This window comes from Sus scrofa, chromosome 18 (assembly GCF_054392235.1).
Source record: "Sus scrofa isolate SSC_HxYL_T2T_F1_AM1 chromosome 18, Sscrofa_HxYL_maternal_Yorkshire_Landrace_v2.0, whole genome shotgun sequence".
Lineage (NCBI taxonomy): Eukaryota > Metazoa > Chordata > Mammalia > Artiodactyla > Suidae > Sus > Sus scrofa.
Window position 1 is genome coordinate 11,734,462 of NC_139400.1, and position 13,248 is coordinate 11,747,709.

Consider the following 13,248-nt stretch of genomic DNA (forward strand, 5'->3'; position numbering starts at 1 on the left):
CAAACAAACGATACATTTGGGGCGACGCTTTTCTCTCTTAGGTGCAGATGCATATACAGCTGCTGCTCGTGCAAAGCAGCCAGGAAAAACTCAGCCCTGAAAATAGAATGTGAAACCAAGCTTCGACCGTTAGGAAACCTCGATCCGGAAACATTTCCCGAAATCGGAGGCCAGAAAGGATTTCGGATCAAGACGAAATCCAGAGGCGAGCATCTGCCAAGGACTGAGACCGGGCCGCGTGCAGGTTTGCAGGATCTCCGCCCGGGCGAGAAGCTCCTTTTCGTAATGGAAACAACTCCTGGAAAGCACGAAATCGAGCCAAAAGAAAGCGCTTGCCGGTCAGCGAGGGGCGCGAGGAGAGCTCCCTCTCCGGGAACCCCGGAGCCTCCCGCGTCGGGGCTGGCGGATGGGGGCGAGGTGGGGTAGACCTTGCTGGGGTCCTGGGTGGCAGGGCGAGAGCACACCCGGCACCCACTGCGATCCCATCTGCTCCGCCGAGCGGGCAGGGGGAGGGGCTCCGCGCTCCCCGCATCTCCCAGTGTCGCCTAGAGGTGCTTCGGCGAGTACCCAGCACCAGGGTTCTCCGCCCCGGGGGTAGCGGTCTCCGTTGGAAGCGGGGATGGGGCGCCCCAAGCCGGATTTTCCCTCGGTGCGCGCACGCGTGGCGGGAGCGGGCCTGTGCAGGTGGGGGCGCCGGCCTTTGCTGGCTCGGCTATGACCTGGTCTCTTGCTTCCAGAACTGGCAGCCTCTGTTGGAGGCGCGGCTCCTCTACCCGTCTCCAAAGTCCCTTCCCCGTCTCCCTGCGACATCGGGTTGGGTGCCGGGATCCCTTGCTGGACTTTGGAGTGCGAGAGCCCCAGGAGGCCCTAAGCCAGTTTCCTCAGAGCGCCCCCGCCACGCCGAGCGTCAGAGTAAGCCCCGAACCCCGGGCGAGCTTGGATGTAGGAGTGATTCCTAGACACTGACCGGGTGCCCCGCAACACCACCAGAGGGAGGGAGGGGGCGCTGTGGCTCCGGCGCCGGCCCTGCCCTGGAGCCCGTGAGGGTCTACACTCGCGCCCTCTGGCTCGGAGCAGGCCCCTGGGGATGCGCCCGAGCCACGTTCCTGCCCTCTGGCAAGGAAGGGACCCCGGCCCAGACGAGACGCTTGGCTTGACAGTGAGGTGCTGGGAGTCGGAGCCCGAATCTTTGAGACAGCCTGCCTACTTGGCTACGAACTTCCCTCCGAGCTGAAAGCCTGTCCCCTCAGGGCCCCAAGTTCCGAGGGTTGCGAGACCCGGGCACCCGCGAGGAGGCTAAGGGCGCGACTGGAGCGGGGGCCCCCTCCGCGGGGCCCAACTCCCCGGGAGCTCCGGGCCTGGGGCTGGCGCGGCCCGGCGCGGATTTGTGAATGAACCGCTGAGCTCTTTGCAGCTCACAGATCAGAGGGCTGCGATCGCCCCACCGACGTGGTCCAATGAGCGGCTGCAATAGCGCTTAGCGACAAAGCCGGCCACGGCCCGGCTCGGCGGTTCCGCGCTGCGCCGGGCGGGGACGCGGGAGGGGCCGAGCCGAGGCCGCGACTTCAAAGCCGCTCGTTCGGGCTCAGTGAAAGGGTGGCGCTCCGGGGTGGCACCGTCTGAAACTGCATTTCCCCCACCCCCACCTCCGAAACGCCCACAGGCCGCCCTGACCGCAGTGACCCGAGCTTCCGGCCGCCTCTGGCCCTCCCTGTGCGGGTCCTTCGCGTCCCCCAGGGCCCCTGGGCGCGGTCTCATCCCCGCTCGGGTATCCACAGCCTCGAGGGTCTGGCCAGACCCACTTCCTTCTGCAGCCTGATGATTCAAAAGGTTCCCCCATGCTCCCACCTTTTGAAACGAATGTCTTTCGTTGCCCGCCTCGTGTTCCGGTTGTTGGGGAGAGGGCACGCAATTGGGTGGCCCGCCGAGGAACCCGGTCTCTCTGCTTGCGGGTGGGGGCGCGGGGAGAGCCCCTCCGGAGAGAAATGCCTGCGTAAAGCGGCCCTCTGCCCTCTCCACTTCCCCGCTGGCCAGGGGGCCCACCGCTCCAGCAGCGCGCCCCTAAAAGACCCCCTAACCCCGCATTTAGCTGCCCCCCCCCCCCCGCTTCCGCTGCCCGCTTTCCAAGTATGCGCACTGTTTTTTTCCTGGGGAGCCATGGGGAAGGGGGAGGGGAGCCTGGAGCGCGGTGGGGGCAGGGACGTCTGCTTTAAGGGAAGGAGGGAGAGGTCAGAGGTTAGGAGGGATTAAGCCTTAGTGGCTCCGCTCATCCTCAGTGGCCAAGGGACGGAATCCCTGAATCAGGGGATCCAGACATCTTTTTAAAAAAAGAATTTGGGGGGTGGGGACGGGCGTGGGTCCAGTGAAGACAGGAGAGTCCCTGTCGCAAAGAGGGGAATGGAAGGGCACAGACCGTGGAATCCAGAGGGTGCCTGGGTGGGGAGCTAGAAGACCTAGGAGAAAAAGGAGCAGCCTCGTCCCAAGGTGACACCCCCTGGAGAGTCTCCCTTGGCAGGGGCGGGGGCAGAGGCCGCCCTCTCACCTGCACCTGGTCCCCAGACTCAGCTTCCACCCAGGGAATGGTGCCCCTCTGAGAAGGTGGCTGTTTCAGGGCCTGCCTCTGCCCTCTCCCCCGCTGGTACCGGCTGGGGAAGACCTGAAGGAAGGCCCCCCTCTGCGTCCCCCTCCCCAGATTCCCCAGCATAAATTCCCTCTGGGAGGAACTGCTCCCAGCCACCAGAGGAGCTCTGACGTTTGGAGACTTCCCAAAGCTGCGCAGTCAGGTAAAAGGAAACTGCAAGGTAGATACATCCTTTGCCACTTAATCCTCCTCCGCCCCCCCACCCCACCGCCCCCCCCTGCCCACAGCCCTGAGGATGGGGCCTTAACTGCGTAGCATCTCTGCCCCATGACAACAGAGGTTTCTCTCCGCTCTGAGACCCCTGCACCTGACCAGCTCCTGGCCACCTCTGCTCCCGGGTCTAACGGGCATAGTGGCACATTTAACCGTCCAGGTGGGATCTGTTGAGTCCTTCTCCTCACCATTCACCCAGCTGCTCTGACAACGCTCCTCGCGGACAGGCCTGATTCCTCCTCCATCACCCGGGTCCTCAGCTGGCCTGCAGGCTCTGTCTTCCAAGCCCCTCCTACAGTCACCGTTTCCACCCCTTCCCGCCCTCTGCTGCCATCTCTTCTCCCACCTGGAGGGCTGGCCTTTCGGCCTCCACTGGCCCCTGTGGTCTGTTCCCTGTCCACCCTTCATCTACACCAGCAGTTCCCAGGAATTCTGAGGATGAGACACGGTCCTAAAATGCCCCTCACAGCCCCATGCGACTTCCCTCTGCCACCTCCCTCACCCAAGGATGGCTGGTCCCTGGGCTGGCTCCGGGCAGCGAAGCCTTCCCACCTCACAGAGGGTCCCTCTCGCTGTCCTTGCTCTTCCATCTGTGGCGCATTCTTCCTCCAGACTCCTGTGCTTCTGGGTGCAGCCCTGTGAATGCGAGCCCCCACCCTGATTCTTCCCCAGGACAACGGAGGTGGACTCCAGGGCTAAGCTTTCATAAAGCTCATACTTTTTGCTGTTTCTTCAAGGACATTCTTAAGGGAATGGCATTTTTTAAAGCAAAACTCTGAGCTCATGACTGTGACTACAACGCCTGCTGGTGCGGTTGGAGCTTTGACCTCCGTCCTGCTGAGGCCTCGGCCTTTTACTGGCCTGCGTGCCCGTGGCTGAGTGGTGACAACGGTAAAAAACAAATCCGCAGAACTGTCCAGATAGTTGTGTGTAACCCTCTGAAGGCTCCTAGGGATCTGCCAACCGCATTTTGAGTACTGCTGCACTCCAGGAATGTTTCATGAATGAATGCATTTTTTAGGGCGAAGTTCCTGGGCCAGGGATCGAACCCGGGTCACAGCAGTGACAGCACCGAATCCTTAACCCCTAGGCCTACAGAGAACTCCTGAATGAATGCATTTTACTGCAGGCTTCTGAGGTGGATACACAGTCCTTACTGCTGCTCTTGACACCAGATGTGTTTCAGAATGTCTTTGATTTTGGAAAGGTGACAGAGGGTACATAGTGTGTGTGACCAGTGGGGGTGACGGGGCCTGTAATCAAACCCATTACTGTTTCTGCCATGGCAGCTCAGGAATAGTTGCATTTGTGGCACATCAGCCATGAGAAGCCTCACCACCATTCAGGTCAGGTTTTGCCACCGAAGTTTCTTTTCTTTTCTTTTTTTGTCTTTTCTAGGCCCGCTCCCGCAGCATATGGAGGTTCCCGGGCTAGGGGTCCAATCAGAGCTATAGCTGCCGACCTATGCTACAGCCACAGCAACATGGGATCTGAGCCGTGTCTGCGACCTACACTGCAGCTCATGGCAACACTGGATCTTTCACCCACTGAGTAAGACCAGGCATCAAACCTGAATCCTCATGGACGCTAATCAGGTTCATTTCACTGAGCCACGATGGGAACTCCTACCACTGAAGTTTCGAAAGTGGCTTTCATTTCAAAAGCACTTGAGTTTTGTAGTCAAAGTCCTCTATCAACATTGTCATGGGCCAAGGGTGCCACTGGGGACAGAGGTTAGCAGCTGGCCCAGCCGGAGGTCCAGCGCTGGGAGGAGAAGTGAGACTCAGACTGGGGCAGTGGGGTCCAGGGTTGCTGTGCCTCTGCTCCCGCAGTCTCTCCTTACACTGCACGGTGCAGCCCACCAACCAGGGCTCAGGATGCGGAGATCCAGGTCTGGGGGGGGCCCTGGGCCTCCTTCCCTGCCCCCGCCCCTAGCACCCAGCGCTGTGTCTCCCACCCATGTGGAACTGCAGCTTCTCAGGGCCCTGGGAGGGCTGAACACACCCCACGCCTTCCAGCTTCCAGGCTTTTTCTTCTTTCCGTGTCACTCTTGAGAATCCAAGTTCCATCAGGACTTGGGCAGCTTGAAAATTGTAAATCCTTTTTTTTTTTTCAGCTGCACCTGTGGCGGGCAGCAGTTCCTGGGGTAGGGATCGAACCTGAGCCACAGCAGTGACAAAACCAGGTCCTCAACCACCAGGTCACCATGAACTCCCCCAAACTGTAAATCCTAAGATTGAAAAGGAACTTTTTTTTTTTTTGTCTTTTTTTGTCTTTTTTGTTGTTGTTGTTGTTGTTGTTATTGTTGCTATTTCTTGGGCCGCTCCCGCGGCATATGGAGGTTCCCAGGCTAGGGGTTGAATCGGAGCTGTAGCCACCGGCCTACGCCAGAGCCACAGCAACGCGGGATCCGAGCCGCGTCTGCGACCTACATCACAGCTCACGACAACACCAGACCCTTAACCCACTGAGTGAGGCCAGGGTTGAACCCGCACCCTCATGGTTCCCAGTCCTATTCGTTTCCACCGCGCCACGACAGGAACCCCCCTCCTTCCTATTTATTTATTTATTATTATTATTAATTTTTTTTTGTCTTTTTCAGGTGTGCATGAATGGCATATGGAGGTTTCCAGGCTAAGGATCTAATTGGAGCTGTAGCCGATGGCCTGTACCAGAGCCACAGCAACACCAGATTTGAACTGCATCTGCAACCTACACCACAGCTCACAGCAATGCCCAGATCCTGAAACTCACTTAGCAAGGCCAGGGATCAAACCCAAAACCTCATGGTTCCTAGTCAGATTCATTAACCACGGAGCCACCAAGGGAAATCCTCCCCTCCTTCCTTTTTATTTTTTTATTATTATTATTATTATTTTTTTGTCTTTTTGCTATTTCTTGGGCCGCTCCCGCGGCATATGGAGGTTCCCAGGCTAGGGGTCGAATCAGAGCCGTAGCCACCGGCCTACGCCAGACCCACAGCAACGAGGAATCCAAGCCGCGTCTGAGACCTACACCACAGCTCACGGCAACGCCGGACCCTTAACCCACTGAGCAAGGGCAGGGACCGAACCCGCAACCTCATGGTTCCTAGTCGGATTCGTTAACCACTGCGCCACGACGGGAACTCCCTCCTCCTTCCTTTTTAAAGCTGAGTAATATTCCATAGTGTCCCATGTTTTCTTTTCTTTTCTTTTTTTTTTTTTTTGCTATTTCTTGGGCCGCTCCCGCGGCATATGAAGGTTCCCAGGCTAGGGGTCTAATCAGAGCTGTAGCCACCGGCCTACGCCAGAGCCACAGCAACGCAGGATCCGAGCCGCGTCTACAACCTACACCACAGCTCATGGCAACGCCGGATGGTTAACCCACTGAGCAAGCGCAGGGACCAAACCCTCAAACTCATGGTTCCTAGTCGGATTTGTTAACCACTGCGCCACGACGGGAACTCCTTTTTTTTTTTTTTTTTCTTTTTTTTTCTTTTTTTTTTTTCCATGTTTTCTTTATCCACCATCCCCTCTTGGACACTTGGGTGCTCTCACCTTTGGGCTACTGAGAATAATGCCACCATAAACCTGGGTGTGCAAATATATTTTTGAGATCCTGTTCACAGCTCTACAAGCTTATCTCTCTAGAGATAAACTCTAGCTGCAAAATGCACGGGGAATTTGAGACTTAGTACACAAAAAACCCTGAAAGTTAAAATAGCCTGTTGATTTTTGTGTTAATTACATGTTGAATGTTACATATTTCGGATAGATCAGGCTAACAAAATTAATGTTAATTTTACCTGTTTTATTTTTAGTTTTCTTCCTGCAGCTGCTAGAAAACTCTAAATTACTCACGGGCACAGTCTTTGTGTCTTGGACTGTGTGGGTCCAGAAGAACGAGCCTGCACCCATTAGGGAGGAAAAAGCGTGACATCACAGGCCAGAGCAGAGGGAAGGAAGGGAGGTGGCGGTCCAAGCGGCTGTCAGGGCGGGTGTGTTTTCTACTCGAGGCGGGGGCAGGGAGGTGGCTTTGGGAGTCTATCAGACTCTGGGGCTGCTGAAACAACAGCCCGTAATCCTGGTGGCCTCATGCAACAGAAACTGATTCTCTCAGGGCTCTAAGGAACTTGCTAGAAGTCCAAGACCATGCTCCCTGACACCTGTAGGGGGATCTTTCCCACCTCTTCCTCTTTTGATATTGCCCGCAGTCCCCCAAGGTCCCAGCTTGAAGCCACATCACCCCTGCTCTGCCTCCGTGGTCACAGGCCATCTTCCCCGTGGCTGTGTCCCCTCCCTCAACTACAAGGACGCAGTCACCTGGGATCGGGGCCACCCTTCTCAGGCATGGCCTCATCTTAACCCTGATGACATCGCAAAGCCCTGATTGCCAAGTCACTCTCCTAGGTACCCGGGGATACGACTCCACACAGCCCTTGGGGAACAGCACGGGAGGTGGGTGGCACCTCGCTTCCCTCAGCCCTTCGAGCTCTGCTGAGGACCCGCCTCTGTGGCCCATTCCTAACCCCCCACCCATCCCTCAGTCCCTGTTTATGAACTGAGGGTGGCAGTGGCTTACTGGGTGTCAAATGAGCTTAGGCTGAAGCACGGCCTGGCGCATAGCACGTGCTGTTTGTAGGGACGTTCCCCCTAAAGGCAGAGGGAGGCCATGGAGAGTTTTCAGCGGCGGAGTGGGATGCAGCCGCCCTGTTTCAGAACCCCGTTTTAGGTGAGCCTCATCTTAGAACCACACTGTTCCTGCCACCTCTCCCCGCCCCATGCATTGCCCCCAGCTCCACGTGGCTGTCTGCATTCCAGTTAATTAAACTTGACACAATGAGAAATTCGGTTCCTCGGGCTCACTAGCGACATGTCAAGTGAAGATGAGGCCAGAGTCCTTGGTGGTACTAGGAGGGGCGGGGGTGGGAGCCAGGAAGAGGCCGAGTAAGAGCCAAGGAAGGTGGGATTGCCATCCCCCACCCCCCCAAACCTGTGAGCCTGATGGTGGAGGGGAGGGGGAGGGGCAGAGAGCAGGGCGGAGGGCGGGAGGGGGGTGTGAAGGGAGCAAGGCCAGCACACGCTTCTGTGCCGAGGAAGAGGGCGGCCGTTCTCCAGGACAACCGTCCGTGTCCCCCTAGAATTCACATGAGGAATCCTCACCCCAGGATGATGGTGTTAGGAGGGTGGGGCCCCCGTGAGTGGGATTCGGGCCCCCACAGAAGAGCCCCCAGGGAGTCCCCCCTCCCCATGTGATGACCCAGCGGAAAGACCACTCTATGGACCAGGAATAGGTCCTCACCAGACAACAACTCAGCCAGTGCCTTGGTCTGGGCTTCCAGCCTCTGGGCAGCGGGAAATGAATGCTGCTCAGGCCGCCCCATCTCTGGTGCTGCCCTAGCAGCTAAGACAGGGTGAAGGGTGGGGCTGCCAGTGTGGGATGGACTGCCGGGAGGGGTGACCCCTGGCTGCACAGGCTTCCTGGCTCAGCAGTGATGCCTGCAGCTCGAGTGGCTGGGACCTGGCACAGGGACAAGACGAGGGGAGCCCACAGCACAGAGGGGAGGCCGAGAAGATGGGTGGACAGAGGGCGTGGTTGGGGAGGTCAAGGTGGGAGGAGGCGGGTGGGGGGAAGGAGGAGGGCTAGAGACTGGCCTCGCCATCTCTGGGTGGCCCTGTGCCCTGGCCTGCTGGGGTCTCCCACTCCTGCCCTGCATGCCCTCCTTCCTGCCCCCCCCCCCGCCAAGTTCACAGTCACTGGCTTTCAGAGACAACCCCCCCACCCACCCTCTTGGTATCTGTGTTGGGCCTGCAGACACATGTGTGGTTGCTGGAGAAGTCTCCAAGGACAGGGACCACGATGGCTTGTCCCCAGAACCTAGCAGCTGCAACAGGTCTCACTGGTGGAGTGAAGGCTGTGTCCTTGGTACCATTCTAGAATCTTCTCTGGGGGATTTGTTGAAATCCCGAGGGCCCACGGGCTCCTGTACCAGTCAGGGCTCTCCAGGATCCAACAGGAAGAGTCATTAAGAGATTTGTTTTGGAGAGTTAGTTCACGAGGTGGTGGGCCCGTCATCTGGGATCCTTGGGGTGGCTGCAGGCTGGGAGCTCAGGGGGGAGCTGACTCCGCAGGCGGGGGGTGGCTTCCCCTTCCCTGGGAAACTTGGGGCTCCCTCTTGGGCCTACAGCTGACTGCAGAGGCCCTAGTTAGGGAGGGGCTTTTTCACTTAGAGCCACCTGGCTGTAGGCGGTAATCCCTCCGCAAACCCGCCCTGACTGTTCCCCGGGGCTAGCGTTTCCGGACTGTGTGCCAGGGCATCCCCACGTCACCCACAGGCTCAAGGTGTGCTCGGATCCACAGGAGTTGGAAGGCAGGGTCCTGGGCCCGCCCCGGCCTGCGGAGCCTGACTTTCTTCCAGCCTGGAAGCCTTCATCTCACCGCCTTCCGCTGCTCGTGGCCCTGCCTGCGTCTTCAAAGCCCAGCCCTCCAGCCTCTGCCTCGGTCTCACTCCCTTTTTCTGGCTTTGACCCTCTCTCTTCCTTCTTATGAAGACGCGGGTGAGCGCACCGGACACTCCCAGGTCAGCACCTCCAGACTCGGTCGCATCTGCAGAGTCCCCTCGGCCGCATCAGGTCCCTGTCCTAGCGCCCGGCAGGCGTGGTGAAGCGCCACAGACGGGGCGGCTTACCCAGTCTACACCTGTTGCTCACAGTCTGGAGACCGGACGTCTGAGATCAAGGGGTCAGCAGATTCTGTGGCTGGCGGGAGCCCACCTCCTGGGTCACAGATGGCAGCTGCTTGCTGTGTCCTCGGTGGGGAAGGGTGAGGGGGCTCTCTGAGGTCTCTTCTGTTAGGGCACTGACCTCCACTCAAGGGGCTTCTCAGGACCTCAACACCTCCCACAGGCCCCGCCTTCCAGAGCCCCGCCTCCCACAGGCCCCGCCTCTCAAGACCCCGCCTTCCGGGGCCCCGCCTCCCACAGGCCCCTCCCCCAGGGCCCCGCCTCCCGACACCATCACTGCATGGGTTAGTCTCCAACATGAACTGGGGAGGACAAACATTCAGTCTGTGGCTGTAACACGTTCTCCGCTTGTGGGGACTGAGACGCGGGCAGCTTTGGGGGCCATTCTGTGGGATACAGCATGTCTGCAGGGATGCCTCTATGAATTGGGTCCTCTCACGCAAGGGCACCTGGGCGGCTCCCTACGAAGCTGACTCTTGGTCTCACCGAGCCCTACGGAGTCGGAGGCACCACTTTCGGGTCCAGGCTGTGACTCCAGAATCAGCATTTTCAACCAGCCGTCGGGTTGTTTCTTGCACGCTAGGATTTGATCATCTCTCTTCTAGACAAAATGTGGTGGGGACCAGCAAACAAGGCAGAGCAAAGCCCGGCACCACACCCCCACCCTGCGGTGCCTCCCCTAGGCACCAGTGGGCACCCTGATTCCCTATTTCCGCTCTCTGGGTGGGTTTGCCTCTCCAACGACAGTGGGTTCCTGGAGGAGACAGTCTTTTTCCCACACTGCCCGCAGCTATGGAGCCTGCAGGTCCTGGTCGGAGGAGCCCGGAGCCCTTGGCTGCACCTTGCAGTGCCCGGTTGTGGGTACCCGTGATGCCTCCACTGACCTGAGGGGATTTAAGATACAGAAACTATGATTTGTATTCAGAGCCTCCTGAAGACTGGAGTGCAAAGAAGAAATCATTTCTTTCAAGCCACACGCCCTTGGCTGATATTAAATGTTCTGCATATGACGCTTCAAGTCTGTGCCTCCTCCAGGACGGGAGATACAGTGAATGGGGTGCTGGGAGGAGCACAAGAGGGGAACCCGCTCCTACAGTCATTAAGCCCCTGAGCAGCTCTGGGCGAATCCCCACACCTCTTTGTGCTTCTGAGACGAAGGTTTAGGGCGAGTCCCTTCTGCCACCAGGATGCCACCTGGGACTGTTCCCGTCCACAGGTGGCCAGGCGGAGGGGATATTTTCTAGGCTAATTGAGCATTGCCCCCAATTCCACCCGATCCGAGAAAAAGGCTCTGGATTATTCACGTATGAGAAGATGGCTTTAAATAGCACCTCAATTTGTGTCCTCACCCATCGGGCGGGTCTCCGTGGAGACCAGGTGCCCAGGGGAAGCGTCTCTCGTCTTCCTCCGAGAAGCGTCTGGCAAGAGTGAGCTGTCGCCCCCACCAGGGAGGGGACCCGCTTCCATCTCATTTCCGTGTGCGGGTGCTTCTCATGCTATGACAATTAAAAAGATGGAGAAACCATTTGCATTTTCCTGGGTGTTAATGACCTTCCAAACCAGTGTTCAATTGTCTCGTTTAAAACAGCAGAGCTCACGTTGCATGAATAATTCAACGGCTGCCGAGTTCTCCCACGTAGAGGGCAAAAACCTCATTTTTGACCTAGTTCCTAAAGTTGAATCCATTCGTGTCATCTTTATACACACTTAATTTCCGTTTTTTTTTTAAGGTATACCTTCTTTTACTCAGAGATTTCCTAAGTAAACTTAGTGCCAAGGTTCGGGGACTTAAACTGACGAAGCAGAGAGCTAATTTGTTTTATCTTACCTGAAGCCTTCCTTTAATGAGTTTTCTGTCTTGAGCACAGAGGCATCTACTGGCTTGCTGTGATCTGGCTCAAGGAGGCATTGTTGGAACTTAGGCAGGAGGAGGCGTGGAAAGACCTGGGGTTCAGGGCGGCCCCAGGGTGGTCAAAGGCACGGCACTGAGGGCTGCGGTCTGATCTTGGCTGCGGGTCCAGTAGAGTGAAACGGGGTGCGGGGCGCTGCCTCCTCCCAGGGGCCGTCTGTCCTGGACAGAGCGATAGCTCACTGCCCAGCATGCTTCTCTTCCTGAAAGCAGAACTTGTGGCTGCAGAGCTATGAAAGTGCAGGGTCTAGGCCTCATCCTGAAGCTCCTTAAGCCAAATTTCTGGGTTGGGGCTTGGGTTTCCACAGTGTAGGGGCGTTCCCAGGCATCCTTAATCTATATTAGCATCCTGTCCCTGCCATCACGGAGGACCATGAACTTGGTAGCTTAGGACAACAGAAACGTGCTGTCTCACATCTCTGGAGGCCGGGGCTCTAACACCCACGTGCTTCCTCTGAAGCCTGTGAGGCAGGACCCTTCCTCGCCTCTTTCAGCTTCTGGTGGGTCCCCAGGGCTCCTTGGCTCGTGGCCACCCCTCCCATCCCCTGGTTCCACCTGTCGTTGTATGGTGTTCTCCCCTGGTGGCCTCAGGGCGACGCCACTTCCTGGCAGGCCATGTCCACAGGTGCTTCAGCATAGCTTTGGGGGACACGAGTCAGCAGCGTTGAAGTGGGCCTGTCTCCATCACCAGAAAATGGACAGGCACCCGTTTCCTGCCTGTGAGGGGCCTCCAAGCCTGGCGTATGTTTCTCACCTGTTCAGCCACGTGCAGCAACCACTCAGCTGGGTCCAGCCCTGCACAGGCCCCAGATTTTTTCTTTTTTCTTTTCTTTTCTTTTCCTTATAGGCTGAGCCCAAGGCATGAGAAGTTCCCGAGCCAGGGATCGAACCCATGCCGCAGTGGTGATAACACCAGATCCTTAACCCACTGAGCCACAGGAGAACCCCGGCCCCAGGTTTTCTGACCTAAAGACAGTGTGAGATGGGGGTGCTCCCAGGCCAGCGCGGGCGGCAGGCAGGGAGACTCTGAGACAGTAACACAGGCCTTGGCATCATGTTTGGGAGCATGTCCAGCCCAGCATGGGGGGCGGTAGAGGAGGGAGGAAGGTATTTTCAACCAAGATGTGTCTCCCTAGGAAAACTCCGTGCGTAACCGTGTTCATTCTTCATTGGCACGACAGCCAGGAGTACAAGGAGTGATGGTGCTGGGGTCTCAGATCCACTGTATCTTTGGCAGTGCCCCCCCCCCCACTTCCCAGAGGGGCCTCGTTTTCTCACAGGAACCCCTCCCCGGGAGATTCTTGATGACAGATAATGGCATTTCCAGCCTTTTCAGAATGAACCATTTGATCAGGGAGGAAAGCTTTCACTGTCAGGCAGCAGGAAGCCTGACTTCCGGTGGCTGGAATCCGTCCTTGGTTTCCTGCTCGGGCTCTGGGGGCATTGCTACCGCCCTTGAGGATGTGGGGGGCCCAGCCTGTGGTTCTCGTGGCCCGTGTCTTCCTTTCCAACCGTGATCTCAAAAGGATGCAGGGTCAGAGGTCAAGGTCGAGTAAAGAGGGGATAGGTGTGTGCTGTCCTGGATGCCCGGGGGTTGCTGGTCATGCCTCAAGGGTCAGACTGTGTCACTCGGGCACCCTTAGCTGCAGGAAAGCCGGGCAGGGGTTTCTAGGCGTTTATAATACAAGCCAGCGAGAGAGAAGGTGGATGGAAACATGCACTGGGTCACCCAACCCACAGTGTCTGCCATGAACAGATGCC